We start from the raw sequence: 16622 nt of genomic DNA on the forward strand, positions 1-16622 counted from the left end.
ACCCGGGATATCTACTAGACTCTTGTTTGGACAGATTTAAGTGTGTTATTGTTAAGATTTACAGACCTACAATAAAAAACGCCAAATTTCCATGCAAAATAATGGTACCGCTTTCAGCACCTAAAATCCGAAATAATCATACCGCCAGGGAGGTTAAAGTTCATGTGCGTGTAAAGGCAGGCGTCCCAATACTTTTGACAATATAGTGTATATAAAGGCATGTCAGGAACATGTAAACCAAACTTTTGATCCTAAACCAGTTCTCGGCACCGCAGCCTGACCCGGGTCCAATATATCTCAACATGTTGCACTTGATACCTGCTCCACATAGCAAGTAACCTGGTTGACTTTGGCTTTCATAGTCAACTAAGACTCCTTAATGCAACTCCAGTACGCTTTAGTTCTGCCTTGGCATGATTTCATTCCGACGTTCATGTCTTATTATTCTATGGCCAATGTCACTGCCCTTTCTATACGCTTTAATGGGCTGTAACATTCTTGACCAAATCTATGCTTTATTGCACTTACTAAAAAACCTAAAACAATCGGGTTATTTGTTTTTTGTTCTTTTTTTTTTTTGTGAGAAAAATACAGCCGCGCCCCGTATAAATTATCAGTGCAAAACTGTCTTTGGGTCCATTTTTACATCTCCTTTTTAACTTTTGCTACTGTCGACAACAAACTTTGTGCTTTTTTCTTTTTTTTTTTTTTTTGCCACTTCAAAGAGTGAGTATGCATCACTCTTTGAATGGTTTTCCCATGAGAACCCTTGTCTGATTCTTTGCTACATTATGAAAGACCAAGAAAGAAGTGGGCTACACAGAGAAAAAATTCTTATCTAACCATGAAAAGTACACGTTATGTGATTTTTGTCAAACGTTAAGATAAGTCTTATTGCTCAATTAGACATACAGTTTAGTATGCAAAAGTTTAGGAACCCTTGACAATTTCCACGATTGTCATTTATAAATATTTGGGTGTTTGGACCAGCAATTTCATTTTGATCTATCAAATAACTGAAGGACACAGTAATCTTTCAGTAGTGAAATGAGGTTTATTGGATTGACAGAAAATGCTCAATATGCATCAAAACGGAATTAGACAGGTGCATAAATTTGGGCACCCTTGCCATTTTGTTGATTTCAATACCTGTAACTACTCAGCACTGATTCATTGAAACACACAATTGGTTTGGTGAGCTCATTAAGCCTTGGATTTCATAGACAGGTGCATCCAATCATGAGAAAAGGTATTTAAGGTGGCCAATTGGAAGTTGTTGTTCTCTTTGACTCTCCTCTGAAGAGTGGCAACATGGGGGCCTCAAAACAACTCTCAAATGACCTGAAAACAAAGATTGTTCTACATTATGGTTTAGGGGAAGGCTACAAAAAGTTATCGCAGAGATATAAGCTGTCGGTGTCCACTGTGAGGAACATAGTGAGGAAATGGAAGACCACAGCCACAGTTCTTGTTAAGGCCAGAAGTGGCAGGCCACATAAAATATTGGAGAGGCAAAGGATGGAGAGAACGGTCAAAAACAGCCCACCTCCAAAGACCTACAACATCAACTTGCTGCAGATGGTGTCACTGTCAATCCTTCAACAATTCAGCGCACTTTGCACAGGGAGAAGCTGTATGGGAGAGTGATGCGAAAGAAGCCTTTTCTGCACACACCCCACAAACCGAGTAGCTTGAGGTCTGCAAACGCACATTTGGACAAGACAGCTACATTTTGGAATAAGGTGTGGACTGATGAAACAAAGATTGAGTTATTTGGTCATAACAAGGGGCGTTATGCATGGTGGCAAAAGAACACAGCATTCCAAGAAAAACACTTGCTACCCACTGTAAAATTTGGTGGAGGTTCCATCATGCTGTAGGGCTGTGTGGCCAGTGCCGATACTGGGAATCTGGTTAAAGTTGAGGGTCGCATGGATTCCACCCAATATCAGCAGATTCTTGGGAATAATGTTGAGGAATCGGTCACAAAGTTGAAGTTACGCCGGGGCTGGATATTTCAACAAGACAACGACCCCAAACACTGCTCAAAATCTACTCGGGCATTTATGGAGAGGAACAAGTACAATGTTCTGGAATGGCCATCCCAGTCCCCAGACCTGAACATCATTGAACATCTGTGGGGTGATTTGAAGCGGGCTGTCCACCATGCTCGGGAACCATCAAACCTAACTGAACTGGAGATGTTTTGTAAGGAGGAATGGTCCAAAATACATTCATCCAGAATCCAGACACTCATTACAGGCTATAGGAAGCATCTAGAGGCTGTTATTTCTGCTAAAGGAGGCTCTACTAAATATTGATGTGATTTTTCTGTTGGGGTGCCCAAATTTATGCACCTATCTAATTTCATTTTGATGCCTATTGCGCATTTTCTGTTAAGCCAATAAACCTCATTTCACTACTGAAATATTACTGTGTCCTTCAGTTATTTGATAGATCAAAATGAAATTGCTGATCCAAAAACCCAAATATTTATAAATGACAATCATGGAAATTGTCAGGGGTTCCTAAACTTTTGCATACAATGTTCTTAGTAATTATTGTATCTCTGTGTTTTCATGAGTTCACAGTTCATTCCATTAAAGAAGACTTGAAGGGGTTGTAAAACTTTGCCGTTTTTCACCTTTGCGTTAAGGTGAAAGACCTCTTTTAATGCAGCAGCGCCCCCGAGCCCCCCTTATACTTACCTGAGCCCCAAAATTTGCGCAACGGGAACGAGCACACCAGCTCCGGCTGGAGTCTTGTGTCCTGATTGGATAGATTGATAGCAGCGCAGCCATTGGCTCCCGCTGCTGTCAGTCAAATCCAATGATGCGGGCACCGGGGGGGGGGGAGAAGTCATACATTTGGCGGCTATGGACGGGAGAGTGCTTCTGCTAGGGGGTTATCTTATGCAGGGAGGAGCCATGAGAGCTGCCGGGGGACCCCGAAAGAGGATGTTCGGGGCCACTCTGCAAAACGAACTGCACAGTGGAGGTAAGTATGACATGTTTATTATTTTTTTTTTAAATGAACCCTTAGTGCCGGTTCACACAGGGGCAACCCGACTTACAGCACGACTTTGCAAGGCGATTTGGAGGCGACTTCAGCATGACTTTAAGCAACTTACAACGTGACTCAAAGTCGCCTCCAGGACAGGCGACTTTGGCTGCGGCCAATCACAGTATAATCAGCTCTGTGGGAGGGAGGGGGTTGCCTGGATAAAAGTGGGGAGTACCTGGGTAATTCTTTTCTTTTTCCTGTAAATTTGCTTCAGTATAGATGGAGATCCGACTTGGAGGCGACCTCCATTGAAATCTTTGGGTACGAGCTGCCTAGACCTGGCCTTGAATTAGTACAGGAACCTTTTCTGAAGTCGGAGCGACTTCAGTAGTGCAAATTTAAGACGGCTCTCATTCACTTCTATGGCATTTCTTATGTCCACCGACTTGGGGTAACTTGAGGCATTACAAGTCGGATCCCAAGCTGCTGTAGTGTGAACCAGGACTTACAATCACTTTAACTTTTGAAGCTTGGATAACCACTTGACCTCCGGAATGTTTACCACCCTTCATGAGCAGGCCATTTTTTGTTTTTCTTGGGCGATATGGCACTACCTTACGTTACCACCTTCCTGCCGGCCGCCTCCTGGTCCTTTTTAAAGGTTCTTATCACCGGGAGGTGGGTATTCAGGTCATGTGGTCACATATATATACGGCTGCTCTGCCTGAAGGCCCCATGCGCTGGGAGGCCGCATATATGTGTGCAGCTGGCGTGAAGAGGTTAACTGACAATTGCGCGGTCACGCAACGTCGTAACCAAATGAAAGTTTTTTGTTTTTTTTTCACAAATGCAGCTTTCTTTTGGTGGTATTTGATCACCACTGGGTGTTTTTTTTTTTTTTTAATTGCGCTATAAACAAAATCTATTTTTTTTTTTTATATACTATTTCATATTTAGTAATTTAGTTGATGTAACTAAACTAACTATAAAAATAAAAAATAAAAATGATTTGATTAAAAAATAAACAAAAAAAAATACCGACCAATTAAAAAAAAAAACATTTTTTTTACTTTCTCCTATAAAACCTATCCCATAAAAAAAAAAAAAAATCAAATTTCTTCATAAAAGTCCCTGTACAATGTGACTGGATCCGAGAAAATAACGGGGGGGGGGGGGGGGGAGCTCTGAGTTTAGCTCAGGTTCTTAGCATGTTTCTGCCATGTCTGTGTCTTCCTCTCTTTTCCTGTCCTCACTTTGTTCCTGTTCTGTTTGTAGTAGGAAGTGTTATGATTTGATCAGTTACGTGGAGAATATATTTTTCCTCTAGATATCTTTTTTTTTTTTTTGGCAGTATAGGACAGGTCTGTAATTTTAAAGCTCTCAACTGTTCATCCTGTTCATATACTGGATTTTCCTGTATTTTAACACATTTGAATGAATCATTCATTATGTATAAATTATTTTGGTCCCTTGATTTAGGTAATAAGGATTCCTTTTCCTGTTTTTTTTTTGTGAAAGAGTTATTTACACCATTGTATTAACCGCTTCTGGACCAGCCGCAGTACATATACTACAGCGGGGTGGCCCGTACAGGCACAATCGCGTACCTTGTATGTCGGAAGCGGTTTCCAGGTTGGGGGGTGCGCACGTGCCCCCCCGCCCACCTACTCCCCCTGCGATCTGACACAGTAGGAGGTTGTCAGCAGACCCCGGCCAATGATTAATTAACTGGGACCTGCTGATCGGCTGTATCGAATCACAGCCCAGAGCTCTGTGTTGACAATAAACACAGGGCTCTGAACAGAGGGGATCGATTGCTTTGTCTCCTGCATGGAAAAGAAACAAGTCGATCTGTACTGAAAAACAGCACATACTACACACATTAACACTTGTTAGGCACACAGTTAACTCTTTGATTACCCCGAGATGTTAACCCCCTTCCCATCCAGTGTCATTAGTACAGTGGCAGTGTATATTATTAGCACTGATCGCTGTATTGGTGTCACTGGTGATGTCAGTTCCCACAAAGTGTCAGATTGTCCACTGCACTATTACAGTTCCACTATAAGTAGCTGATCACTGCCATTACTAGTATATAAAACAAATATATAAAAATAGATGCTATAACTTTCACGTAAACCAATCAATATACACTAATTGGGATTTTTTTTTACCAAAGACCTGTAGCAGAATACATTTTGGCCTAAATTTATGAAGAAATTTATATTTTTTTTTATTGGATATGTTTTATTCATAATTTTCGGTCTTTTTTTTGTTTAGATTAAAAAAAAAACATTAAAAACCTAGAGATGATCAAATACCACCAAAAGAAAGCTCTATTTGTGTGAAAAAGGTATATAAATTTAATTTGGATACAGTGTTGCATGACTGCACAATTAGCAGTTAAAGTAGCACAGTGCTGAATACCAAAAAGTGGTCTGGTCATGAAGGGGGTAAAACCCTCTGGAGCTCAAGTGGTTAAAGTGTTTTTTTATGCCACTTGCTACTTGCAGCGGGGCATGCCATTCTGCTACTTTCCTTATTCAATATATAAATATAAAAATATATATATATATATATATATATATATATATATATATATATATATATATATATATATATATAGTATTTCACAAAAGTGAGTACACCCCTCACATTTTTGTAAATATTTGATTCTATCTTTTCACGTGACAACACTGAAGAAATGACACTTGTCTACAATGTAAAGTAGTGAGTGTACAGCTTGTATAACAGTGTAAATTTGCTGTCCCCTCAAAAATAACTCAACACACGGCCATTAATGTCTAAACCGCTGGCAACAAAAGTGAGTACACCCCTAAGTGAAAATGTCCAAATTGGGCCCAATTAGCCATTTTCCATCCCCGGTGTCATGTGACTCTTTAGTGTTACAAGGTCTCAGGTGTGAATGGGGAGCAGGTGTGTTAAATTTGGTGTTATCACTCTCTTATACTGGTCACTGGAAGTTCAACATGGTACCTCATGGCAAAGAACTCTCTGAGGATCTGCAAAAAAGAATTGTTGCTCTACATAAAGATGGCCTAGGCTATAAGAAGATTGCCAAGACCCTGAAACTGAGCTGCAGCACGGTGGCCAAGACTATACAGCGGTTTAACAGGACAGGTTCCACTCAGAACAGGCCTCGCCATGGTCAACCAAAGTAGTTGAGTGCACGTGCTCAGCGTCATATCCAGAGGTTGTCTTTGGGAAATAGACGTATGAGTGCTGCCAGCATTGCTGCAAAGGTTGAAGGGGTGGGGGGGTCAGCCAGTCAGTGCTCAGACCATACGTCACACACTGCATCAAATTGGTCTGCATGGCTGTTGTCCCAGAAGGAAGTCTCTTCTAAAGATGTTGCACAAGAAAGTCCGCAAACAGTTTGCTGAAGACAAGTAGACTAAGGACATGGATTATTGGAACCATGTCATGTGGTCTGATGAGACCAAGATAAACTTATTTGGTTCAGATGGTGACAAGCGTGTATGGCAGCATCCAGGTGAGGAGTACAAAGACAAGTGTGTCTTGCCTACAGTCAAGCATGGTGGTGGGAGTGTCATGGTCTGGGGCTGCATGAGTGCTGCCGGCACTGAGGAGCTACAGTTCATTGAGGGAACCATGAATGCCAACATGTACTGTGACATACTGAATCAGAGCATGATCCCCTCCCTTCAGAGACTGGGCCGCAGGGCAGTATTCCAACATAACGACCCCAAACACACCTCCAAGACTACCACTGCCTTGTTAAAGAAGCTGAGGGTAAAGGTGATGGACTGGCCAAGCATGTCTCCAGACCTAAACCCTATTGATCATCTGTGGGGCATCCTCAAACGGAAGGTGGAGGAGCACAATGTCTCCGTTATGTCGTCATGGAGGAGTAGAAGAGGACTCTAGTGGCAACCTGTGAAGCTCTGGTGAACTCCATGCCCAAGAGGGCTAGGGCAGTGCTGGAAAATAATGGTGGCCACACAAAATATTGGGCCCAATTTGGACATTTTCACTTAGGGGTGTAGTCCCTTTTGTTGCCAGCGGTATAGACATTACTGGCTGTGTGTTGAGTTATTTTGAAGGGACAGCAAATTTACACTGTTATACAAGCTGTACACTCACTACTTTTACATTGTAGCAAAGTGTCATTTCTTCAGTGTTGTCACATGAAAAGATATAATAAAATATTAAGAGCCCATTCACACAGGGGCAACTTTGGATGCGACTTCAAGTCGCCTCAAGTTGCGCTACATGAAAAAATCAATGTAAGTGAATGGATCCGTCTTAATGCACACTACTGCAGTCGCTCTGACTTCAGAAAAGGTTCCTGTACTACTTCAATCCGACTAGAAGGCGACTTGTACCCATTGATTTCAATGGAAGTTGCCTCCAAGTCTGATCACTGTTCATACTGAGGCAACTTTACAGGAAGCAGAAAGGAAACAGAAAGTAATTGACTCCACTAAACAGCCAGCCCCCCACACAGCTGATAAGCTCTGATTGGCCACTTGTAAAGTTCCCTGTCCTGGAGGCGACTTCAAGTTGTGTTGTAAGTTGCCCCAAGTCGTGCTGTGATTTATACTCAAGTCGTGTTCAAGTTGCCTCCCAAAGTGGCGCTGGAAGTCGTGTTGCCCCTGTGTGAAAAATGTAAGAAGTGTACTTACTTTTGTGAGATACTGTATATCTATCATACAGTGGGGAAAATAATAATTTGATCTAGTTCAGAGTTTGTAAGTTTGCCCACTTACAAAGAAATGTACTCTCTATAATTGTTATAATAGGTGTTTTTTAAATGATAGAGACAGAATATCAACCAAAAATCCAGAAAAAACACACAATACAAATGTTATAAATTGAGTTGCAGTTCAGTGAGTGAAATAAGTATTTGATCCCCAAGCAAAACATGACTCAGTACTTGGTGGAGAAACCCTTGTTGGCAAGCACAGAGGTAAGACATTTCTTGTAGTTGGTGACCAGGTGTGCACACATCTCAGGAGGGATTTTGGTCCACTCTTCTTTACATATCTTCTCTAAATCCTTAAGGTTTCTTGGCTGTTGCTTGGCAATTCGAAGTTTCAGCTTCCTCCATAACTTTTCTATAGGTTTAAGGTCTGGAGACTGGCTAGGCCACTCCATGACCTTAATGCGCTTCTTCTTGAGCCACTCCTTTGTTGCCTTGGTGGTATGTTTTGGGTCATTGTCATGCTGGAAGACCCATCCACAACCCATCTTCAGTGTTCTGGCTGAGGGAAGATGGTTCTCATCCAAGATTTTACAATACATGGCCCCGTTCATTGGCCGAAGATGATGCGGCAAAGTCGGCCTGTACCTTTATCAGAGAAACAGCCCCAATGCATAATGTTTCCACCTCTGTGCTTGACTGTAGGGATGTTCTTAGGATCATAGTCATCATTTTTCTTCCTCCAAACACGGCAAGTCGAGTTAATGCCAAAGAGCTCAATTTTGGTCTCATCTGACCACAGCACTTTCTCCTGATCCTTCTCGGAATCATTTAGATGTTCATTGGCAAACTTTAGATGGGCCTGTACCTGTGCCTTCTTGAGAAGGGGGACCTTGTGGGCGCTCCTGGAGTTCAATTCATGGCATGTGGTCCCAACTGCCTTGAGATCATTCACAAGCTCCTCCCATGTAGTTCTGGGCTGATCCCTCACTTTTCTCCTGATCATCCTTACCCTATGAGGTGAAATCTTGCATGGAGCTTGAGACCGAGGGCGATTGATGATTATTTTGTATTTCTTCCATTTGCGAATAATCACTCCAAGAGTTGTCTCCTTCTCACCAAGCTTCTTGCTGATGGTCTTATAGCCCATTCCAGCCTTGTGCAGGTCTACAGTCTTGTCCTTGCCTTCTTTTGACACCTCTTTGGTCTTGTCCATGATGGTGAGGTTTGAATGGAAGAAAAAGGAGATGTGGACAGGTGTCTTTTATACACATAACGAGTAAAGGTGCACTGAATAGAAAATTGGTGCCGAAACCGAAAATGACTTGGCCAAAAACTGAAACCAAAAATGTCAGTTTTTAAAAAATATAATATATATATTTTCATATACAGTATAATTGTTTTATATTTGACTTTTTAATTAATATCATGAATTTTAATTAATATGAATTTAATGTCGGCCATTATCAGCACCTTTAGCGCAAGAAAAGTTCAAGAAAAATGCATCCCTTTTAAATTCTTTGTATGTCTTCACACAGGTCACATAGGAAAGAACAGAGAGAGGCTGAGAGTGGAGAGATAGAATCGGGACGGAACGGGTACGGACTGTGGGTACACTCAGATGGAAAGACCGTTATCTGCGCTGAGCGGGGATCAGTATTGGGTGGAGCGGAGCGCACAGTCCAGGAAAGCACTGTGATCTGTGGAGATCCGGCCCGTTTGGGAAAGTCTGATCAATGTTGGGTATTAGGCACTGAAGTGGACCATCTCCAACGGATGTCTTGTGAGCCCCCCTCTTTTCATTTTTCGGGTGACATCTGAGCTTAATCCGTAAACTTTGCACGATCGAGTCAATCCGGCCATCCGCTGCATATCCCTCCTCTGCCATATTGACCATCTTGGAGTTGCCACCCCAGAATCCCCTGGATAAAGGCCCTGGCTGGGTATATAGCCGCAAGCTCAATTAGCTTGCCTTCTGGTAAGCGTGCAATTTATTTTGTGTCCCGTGCAAAACTGGTGGATCACGCATTATTTCCAAGATTTTATTCATACACTTATTTATGCACATTTGTGGACTATATGCAATTTACCTGATTTGCACGGAGTTTTGGACGTTTCATTGTCATTGTTTTTGCACATTCACTTATGATTTTCATTTTGGGACAGATTCTCATGTTTTTCATTATTATATTATGATGATATCAAATATTATTTTCTTTTATTAGAATTTTTGTTATCACATATTCACTGTTTATCATACATCATTTAGCGCAGCTATTTTTCTTTCTATTTGTCTTTATGTGTGTATATTGCATTCTAGCTGCTGCTTACTTTTAGATAGCTTTTTGGTTTGAACGTGATATCAACCCATTTATTTTAACTTCACCCAGGTCTGTTGGGCTTCCGTTGTGGTGTTTAAAATCTTGCTTGATGCATTATTGGTCGGTTAAAAAAATAACACACTTCCCCGTTGCACTGAAAAATGCAGCAAGAACGCATCAATAATGCACCTTTTTTGATGCAGTTTTTGAGTCATATGACCTATGAAAAATACACCATAAGCATAGTAAAATTGCATGCATTTTCGGATGCCATTATCAGCACCCTTTTCTCTTATCAGCAAAATGCTGATAACACCATTTTTGTCCGCCATTTAATATATACAGTGGGGACGGAAAGTATTCAGACCCCCTTAAATTTTTCACTCTTTGTTATATTGCAGCCATTTGCTAAAATCATTTAAGTTCATTTTTTTCCTCATTAATGTACACACAGCACCCCATATTGACAGAAAAACACAGAATTGTTGACATTTTTGCAGATTTATTAAAAAAGAAAAACTGAAATATCACATGGTCCTAAGTATTCAGACCCCTTGCTCTCACACTCATATATATAACTCAGGTTCTGTCCATTTCTTCTGATCATCCTTGAGATGGTTCTACACCTTCATTTGAGTCCAGCTGTGTTTGATTATACTAATTGGACTTGATTAGAAAAGCCACACACCTGTCTATATAAGACCTTACAGCTCACAGTGCATGTCAGAGCAAGTGAGAATCATGAGGTCAAAGGAACTACCTGAAGAGCTCAGAGACAGAATTGTGGCAAGGCACAGATCTGGCCAAGGTTACAAAAAAATTCTGCTGCACTTAAGGTTCCTAAGAGCACAGGGGCCTCCATAATCCTTAAATGGAAGACCTTTGGGACGACCAGAACCCTTCCTAGAGCTGGCCGTCCGGCCAAACTGAGCTATCGGGGGAGAAGAGCCTTGGTGAGAGAGGTAAAGAAGAACCCAAAGATCACTGTGTCTGAGCTCCAGAGATGCAATCGGGAGATGGGACAAAGTTGTAGAAAGTCAACCATCACTGCAGCCCTCCACCAGTCGCGGCTTTATGGCATAGTGGCCCGACGGAAGCCTCTCCTCAGTGCAAGACACATGAAAGCCCGCATGGAGTTTGCTAAAAAACACCTGAAGGACTCCAAGATGGTAAGAAATAAGATTCTTTGGTCTGATGAGACCAAGATAGAACTTTTGGGCCTTAATTCTAAGCGGTATGTGTGGAGAAAACCAGGCACTGCTCATCACCTGTCCAATACAGTCCCAACAGTGAAGCATGGTGGTGGAAGCATCCTGCTGTGGGGGTGTTTTTTAGCTGCAGGGACAGGACGACTGGTTGCAATCGAGGGAACGATGAATGCGGCCAAGTACAGGGATATCCTGGATGAAAACCTTCTCCAGAGTGCTCAGGACCTCAGACTGGTCTGAAGGTTTACCTTCCAAAAGACAATGACCCTAAGCACACAGCTAAAATAATGAAGGAGTGGCTTCACAACAACTCCGTGACTGTTCTTGAATGGCCCAGCCAGAGCCCTGACTTAAACCCAATTGAGCATCTCTGGAGAGACCTAAAAATGGCCGTCCACCAACGTTTACCATCCAACCTGACAGAACTGGAGAGGATCTGCAAGGAGGAATGGCAGAGGATCCCCAAATCCAGGTGTTGAAAAACTTGTTGCATCTTTCCCAAAAAGATTCATGGCTGCATTAGATCAAAAGGAGCTTCTACTAAATACTGAGCAAAGGGTCTGAATACTTAGGATCATGTGATATTTCAGTTTTTCTTTTTTAATAAATCTGCAAAAATTTCAACAATTCTGTGTTTTTCTGTCAATATGGGGTGCTGTGTGTACATTAATGAGGAAAAAAAATGAACTTGAATGATTTTAGCAAATGGCTGCAATATAACAAAGAGTGAAAAATTTAAGGGGGTCTGAATACTTTCCGTCCCCACTGTAGATATGATATGATATATATAATAACGAGTTGTCGTTAGGAGCACCCTCTTAAAGCGGAGCTCCACCCAAAAGCGCAAGCCCTGCTTACTTGTCTTCCCCCCGCTGACATATTTGGCAACTTTTTGGGGGGAGCGGGGACCTGGTTTTGACAGGTACCCACTCCCACTTTGCCGTGGCAAAGTCATCCGGAAGTTCGCCCCCCCCCCCGCCGACAAAGAGCAGCATGGTCCCTGCATGCGCAGTACGGAACCAGCTGGTAGCAGCAGCAACCAAGAGCCGATTGAAAAATCAGTTCGGGTGAAGTCACCGCTGGATTCAGGTAAATGTCCTAATATCAGATGTCAGCAGCTACAGTATTTGTATCTGCTGACTTTTCTGACAGAGCCTGGAGCTCCTCTTTTAAATTGACAGGACTAATCTGTGTACCACATACTGTAGCCAGTCTGTGGGAGCCAGAATTATTGTTGGTTGGTAGGGTATCAAATACTTATTTTACTCACTGAACTGCAACTTAAAGTTGTTGTAAACCCATTACAACCACTTTAACCTACTGGTAAGCCTAGATTAAAGCTTACCTGTAGGTGCAATAAATATCTCCCAAACCTAAAAGGTTTAGGAGATATTTGCAGAAATAGCGGCACCGATGTCTATGGTGCATGCACTGTAGACATCAGGCGTAGGCGCGCTGAGCATGCCGTTTCTAACGGCGATCATGCCGTTAGTGGCGGCACCATCATGCATGCATGGCAGTGATGTCACCGTGGCTCCGGCCAGTCACAGTGCCGAAGCCGCAATACCCGGAAGCCACTGCGGGATAGATGGCGGTGTCGGAGGAGGCGAACGAGGGCTGATGCGGGGGCTTCGATCTCAGGTAAGTAATTCGAGCTCATTATGCCTTTGTCTTGCAGGGTGTATTTTTTTTAATTTTTTTTTTCAGAGGCTTTACTTCCTCTTTAATTTTATAACATTTGCATCGTTTTTTTCTGGATTTTTGGTTGATATTTTGTCTCTATCATTAAAAATACACCTATGATAAAAATTATAGACCCTTCATTTCTTTGTAAGTGGGCAAACTTACACAATCTGCAGGGGATAAAAAAATTATTTTCCCCTCTCTATACTTAAAAAAAAAAATCCTTTGTAAGCAGCCCAACCATGTTTTAGTCCCAAACCCTGTCGCTGTCACTTTGGCTCGATGTCACAGTCTATATGCGAATATGAATACAGTGCAAATTAAAAACAAAAAAAAATCACATACTGAATACTATAATTCACAGTTATTAGATTAAAATATTTTTTTTCAAAAGTTATTTTTAAAGGAGATTTTAGCATTTTTTAAAGATTTGTGTGGAAGAGGCAATACTTAATGCAAGTAGTTTTTTATTTATTTCTTTTTTGGTAGTTTTAAAAACCTTGCTTGTCAATATACATGGGATAACTACATTTTCTAATTGCTTTTAAAGATTGAAGCACAATTAGTGTAGCTAATTTTTATTTACTTTCTCACAGCATTAGATCAGCGAGAATGCTGCTTGCACGCCTGAAATGCAAATTACCATCATCCTGCTTTTGTATTAATGGCTACATTCGTCACTAAGTAGGTGAATTGGACCACTGCTAAGTGTTTCCTAAACCACAGGTCTACAGCGATGTATAAAGTATAAAGAGAAAAGTCAGTGCTACTACCCATACACCGCATAGATAGCAGAGCTCCCAGGTGCTCGATCCACAGTCGCTGGCTGAGTAGAGTAATAGAGAAAATATGATCCGCACTCCGGTTCTGGCTCTTAAAATTTCTTCATTTTATTGAATAGCCACAGTGAACAAACACAGATTAAGTCAGTTGACGCGTTTCAGCCTATAAGCCCTTGGTCATAACTTTATGATTAAGGCCTTATAGGCTGAAACGCGTCAACTGACTTAATTTGTGTTTGTTCACTGTGGCTATACAATAAAATGAAGACATTTTAAGAGCAACAACCAGATGCAGTATTTTTTCCCCAGAGAATAGGTGCAGGTACTCTTCCTTCTGAGTCGCCCATTGTTTCCATCCCCTATCCACATTTGAGCACAGTTTTGTGCCGCCAGCAACAATCCCCCCCAGAAAAAATAGACCCCCCCCTACAACAATACACCCCCGATATAACAATAGAGTAGATCTCCCAGCAGCCAGCATCAACAGACCCTTCCCTCAACATTAAATCCCTCCCAGCAACAATTGACCCCCTAGCAACATAGGATCCCCTACCAGCAACAATAGGATCACCCACCAGCAACAATAGGATCCCCCACCAGCAACAATAGCTCTCCCTAACAACAATAGATCCCCCACCAGTAACAATACAGTAGATCTCCTGACAGCCAGCAACAATAGGCCCCTCCCTCAGCCTCTACTAGAGATCATCTGATCCAGTATACACTTTACATAGAATATATCTTACCCCAGCCAGATTAGCTAGAATGTGTCAGAAACCATGAAATTAGGCCGAGACAGAAGTACAGTTAAATAACACTTGTTTAATAATAAAAGTAAAAAGAACAAACGTAGTCAAAACATAGCCAAAGTTCAGTAACCGGAATGGATAGTCAGCCAAGCCAGAAGTCAGGGATCAATGTAGTGGAATAGCAAGCTGGATCTGGAGCCAGAAGGGATGTCAGCAAAGCAAGTCTTGAACAGGATCGCAGGAGATAGTTTCTGTGATGTTGACCAAGGCGAAGGCTGAGCTCCTCTGGACTGGACGGCTTAAGTAGGCAGGACTGACGAGCAGGATATCATCAACAGCTGAGTAACTGTGGAGAGATGGGAGATGGCAATTAGCCGACAGCTGAGCGGCTGAGCCCAGCCCTGACAGAATGTTTGGGAACCAACGCTCTCTATGCTGGAGATGCTCAGCACCCCTTGCAAACTTCATGCACATATTTCGGGATTGTCCCCATATTAAGCCTTAATGGCAAGACATAGCGCAGTGTATCAGGTTGGTCACCTTTATCTCGATTCCCCTGTTAATTGAAGTATGCTTGTTGCACCTGGTTGAACCTCTGGCCACTACTAAGGCTATACGAACTGGTCTCACCCTCCTGCTGTTTTATGCTAAAAAACATATTATTCTGTCATGGAGGAGTTCTTGTACCCCAGCTTTTGGCATCCTGGAAATCTCTGGTCAGCAAGGCGGTACCTTTTTATAAAGCCGCTTACCTGAGTAGGGGGGTTTTGAACAAATTTAATACAGGAGGTCCCCAAGTTACAAACCTCCTACTTACAAACGGGAGGCGGCGTGGCGTTCTGCGCATGCGCGGCCACATTTTGAGGGCGGGCACATCGGGAAACAGCGGAAAACTACGTCTTTGCTGTTCTGTGCATGCGCTTCCGACTTACGAACAAATCCGACTTAAGAACAAACAGGCAGTCCCTAAACCGTTCGTAACTCAGGAACTGCCTGTAAGGTTTGGGGGGGGGGGGGGGGGTGGATGGCATCTGTAGACACGGTATCAGATTAAATTAAAAAGAGATGTAGTTAATGGTCCTTGATATGGGATACAAAGACAGGGAGAGAATGTTTCTGGGGTAATGGGTGGTTACAGACTGAACTCATGTTAAAGTGGAGTTCCGCCAAATTTTTTTTTTTTTAAAGTCACCAGCTACAGATACTGCAGCTGCTGACCTTTAAAATATGGACACCTACCTGTCCAGGGCGCCCGCGATGTCGGCACACGAAGCCGATCTGTCCCTCTCTCGGGTGGAGGCGCCGCCATCTTCAGTAAGGGAATCAGAAAGTGAAGCCTTGCGGCTTCACAGCCTGGTTCCCTACTGCACATGCGCGAGTCCACTGGTCCCTGCTGTCTTCTGAGACCTGTGTGTCTCCCAGAAGACAGCGGGGGGGACGGAGGAGGCGTCGGACATGGTGTAGATATCCGCGGATACTGCGGCTATCTATGCCTGGAAGTAGGAGCAAATACCTGGATTAGAGAGGTATCTGCTCCCTCCTGAAAAGTTTCGAATGTCACACCGGAGGGGGGGAGGATTCCGAAAAGCAGAAGTTCCATTTTTGGGTGAAACTCCGCTTTAAAGAAATGATTTATTTAGTGTTTTTGTTGTCCTTAAATTCTCCTGATGGGGGAAGGGGGGCGCTGCTGAGGAGCCGAAATGCAGGCATTATCCTGTATGATTGAACAAGGTGTCATCGAGCTAGTTGACTTTATACCTACCTCCGGCAGGACGTTCAAAGGATGTACATATAGTATCTGTCTGGGCAAGTGTTGTATTGTTTTTGCTTTTATTTTTCTTTTTTGTGTATTTTGTTGTTGTAAACTGGTTACATTTCTTTACCGTGACCGGTTGTTGGTTTCCGCAATATGTGGTTTGATGTTGTATGTATTTGCCATAAAGCTCAATAAAGAGTAATTTACAAAAAAAGTAGATCCCCAACAGCAATAATTGACCCCCTGACAACATAAGATCCCCCCCCCCCAGCAAAAATAGATTCCCCACCAACAAAAATAGACCACCTCAGGAACAAATGACCCCCCCCCCCAGCGATAATAGTTTCCCCAGCAGTTGGCAACAGTAGACCCTCCAACACCCCCAGCACCACATTCAGTACTGGAGGTACCAGAACTGCGATTCTCCCGAGTTCCC

At 42.6% G+C, this 16622-nt stretch overlaps 1 protein-coding gene across 3 annotated transcripts in view; it reads left to right on the forward strand.

Annotated features, from left to right (window-relative positions):
* ZBTB20 (zinc finger and BTB domain containing 20) overlaps window positions 1-16622 on the forward strand; it is a 1365016-nt gene that overhangs the window by 145239 nt on the left and 1203155 nt on the right. For all 3 annotated transcript variants that reach the window (XM_073617411.1, XM_073617410.1, XM_073617409.1), the window contains exon 3: window positions 9226-9665. The gene's annotated coding sequence lies outside the window, so the exon portion shown is untranslated. The remainder of the gene's footprint in view (window positions 1-9225; window positions 9666-16622) is intronic.

The sequence above is a fragment of the Aquarana catesbeiana genome, linkage group LG02, assembly GCF_042186555.1.
Source record: "Aquarana catesbeiana isolate 2022-GZ linkage group LG02, ASM4218655v1, whole genome shotgun sequence".
In the NCBI taxonomy this organism is placed as follows: domain Eukaryota; kingdom Metazoa; phylum Chordata; class Amphibia; order Anura; family Ranidae; genus Aquarana; species Aquarana catesbeiana.